This window comes from Plenodomus lingam, assembly GCF_022343315.1.
Source record: "Plenodomus lingam strain CAN1 chromosome Unknown contig_30, whole genome shotgun sequence".
NCBI lineage: Eukaryota > Fungi > Ascomycota > Dothideomycetes > Pleosporales > Leptosphaeriaceae > Plenodomus > Plenodomus lingam.
Window position 1 is genome coordinate 602,617 of NW_027093945.1, and position 2,696 is coordinate 605,312.

Below are 2,696 nucleotides of genomic sequence, written 5' to 3' on the forward strand. Positions count from 1 at the left end.
TAGAATAGTATCTATAAGATAGTTATATTAGTTAGGGGTATAATAAGGGCTATTAATAAACTTAAGGAGGAAACAGCGCTAAATTAGGAGGTAATATTAGTAATATAGGCTAAGAAAAAGGTAGTTATTAAGAAGGCATCTAAATCTATTCTAGTTCCTGTACCTACTCCTACACCTACTATAAAACTAGCTGCACTAGTTATCTAGAAGCTAGCTAAGAAACCTAGTCTAGGCGCTATCTTAGCTAATACAGAGTCTAAACTAGGTTCTAATAGGGAGATAGATATAGAATTAAAGAGGTTTCCTAGGGGTAGTGTCCTAGGAACCTAGAGGGTTCTAAGATAGTCCTAAATAGGATATAATTATAAATAATAATAATAATAATAGTAATAGATAGTAGTTAATTACATAATCTATAGCTAAATAAGATATAACTTAGTTCTAAAATTAGGTATAATTATTATAAAGTAATATTAGATCCTCTTTACCTTTTTCCTAGGCTTAAATCTATTTAGGTAAGCTATATAGGGGACCTAGCTAATTTAGATACTATTAGTAGAATACCTATAATATATAGGGAGCTCCTATAAAGTTAGAGGCAGGATACTAAATAGGATTAGGATTGTTTCTAACCTACTTAACCTTATATTTTAGCTTAGATTAATATTGTAATGATAAGGCAGAATTGCCTGCCTATTGTTCTATGCTAAGTTAGGCCTAATAAAGGCCCGACTTACTAATGTATATAGAGAGTAATCGCCTATAGTTAGGATAGGCATGTTCTTCTTGTCCTTTTATACAAGACCTATAGGTATAGGAATCTTATCCTTTTCTATATAGACGCGCACTCCTATATACCTTTAAGTTATATAGGATACCTTTTAGATGCCCTACCTACCTAAGTTATTATATTATAAGAAGAATATTACCCTAGCTAGTAATAGTATTTAAGAATATTGTATTTATTATTATTTTAAGCTACTAATTTAGTTCTAGTAGTTATCTAACCCTATAACTCTATAGTTAGAATAGCTATTAGAACTTCTAATAACTAAAGCCTATAGGCTTAGACTTCTAGACCTATAGGTAGTGCTAGATTACCTTTAGAAAAATCGCGTTAGATTGCGTTAAGGTAGAGACCTAGAGAATACTAAAAGCCTAGAGGAATTAGAGGCAAAGCTAATATCCTCTTACAACCAAACCCCCTAAAAAGAAAGAAAAGATTTATTATTCTTATTAACTATAAAATATTAGATAAAGGTAAAGGAAGGGTATCTAGTTTAGCTACTTTTAAAAGCCTCTTTACTAATAGAAAGAAATTAGATAAGGAAGACTTAATTAATAACGCCCTCCTAGAAGGACCTACTTCCTATCCCTCTCTTAAGGTACCTTGTGCTCCTAGGAGATCTTAAAGGAACACCTCCCTTAAAGATAAATATATATTAACCCTATCTAAAAAGGAGAGGTTAGAGGAATAAGTTAAGCAACTTACTAATTAGTTATATAACACCTCCCTCTATAAGGAGATATAGGGTACTACCTAACTAGGCTAGTCTTTAGCTTCTATATTAAACCTTATAGTATATACTATAAAAGCTAAAAGATAATCTAAAAAGACGCTAAATATCTCTATACTTAGTAATAGTGCTAATCCTACTTTTAGATAATAGTAAGCATCTATTTAGGATACACTAGAGATTAATGCTAATTACTACCCCTCTTCTAGAGCTTAGATAGCGTTAGTCTAGGGACACTACTTAGGACTAGTAAGAGAATACTTAGAGCTACGTTACCTATTTAATTCCCTAAGTCTTTAGTTCTAAAAAGCTAAGGAAATAATTACCCTCCTTTAAACTTACTTTATTACTAGAAATAAGATAGCTAAGAGTTAGACTATATTTAACCGCCTGTATATAACTAATATAGAGATATTCCCTGCTTTTAAGTTATAATTCTAGAGTCTTGCTATTAGAGGAGAAGTACCCTAATTAGAGTAGTATTACTACCTCTAGATAAAGATTCTACCTTCCCTAAGAATACTAAACCTTGCCTTCTAATAAAATTAGTATAATAACTTTAAGACTATAGTAGATTATTATACTACTTTTAATATAGAACACTACTTATACCCTACCTTATCTACTCCTATATAGACTACTCTATTATTTAGAAAAGGACTAACCCCCTTCTAATACTCTAGAAACTAGTCCTATTTAGACGCTAATTAGAAACCTTATAATAGACCTTTAATAGCTAAACCTTATATGCCCTACTTATAATAATAAGGCACTACCCCTTATAATAATTAACCCCTATCTACTACGCTAGCCACTCCTAGGGCTACTATAATAGGAACCCTAGGAACTTGCTATAATTATAGAAAGCCTAGGCACTTCTCTAGTAACTACCCTAAACCCCCTAGGATTTAGGCTATAGATATAGAATATGTTATTAAGAATTCTAAGGAAGAAGAAACTACTAAATTAACTAATTTAGATAGCTATTAGATAGGAAATAATAACGCCTAGGAGGATCCTCCTTCCTAGGCCTAACTTAATATAACCTATTAAACCTTTCCTTAACTAAATTATTTGTTAGTTCCTATTTACTTACACGTATAACCCTATACCTTAATAGATCTAGTATTTACCTAAACACTTTAGTAGATACTAGGGCCTAATAGTACTTATTTCTTA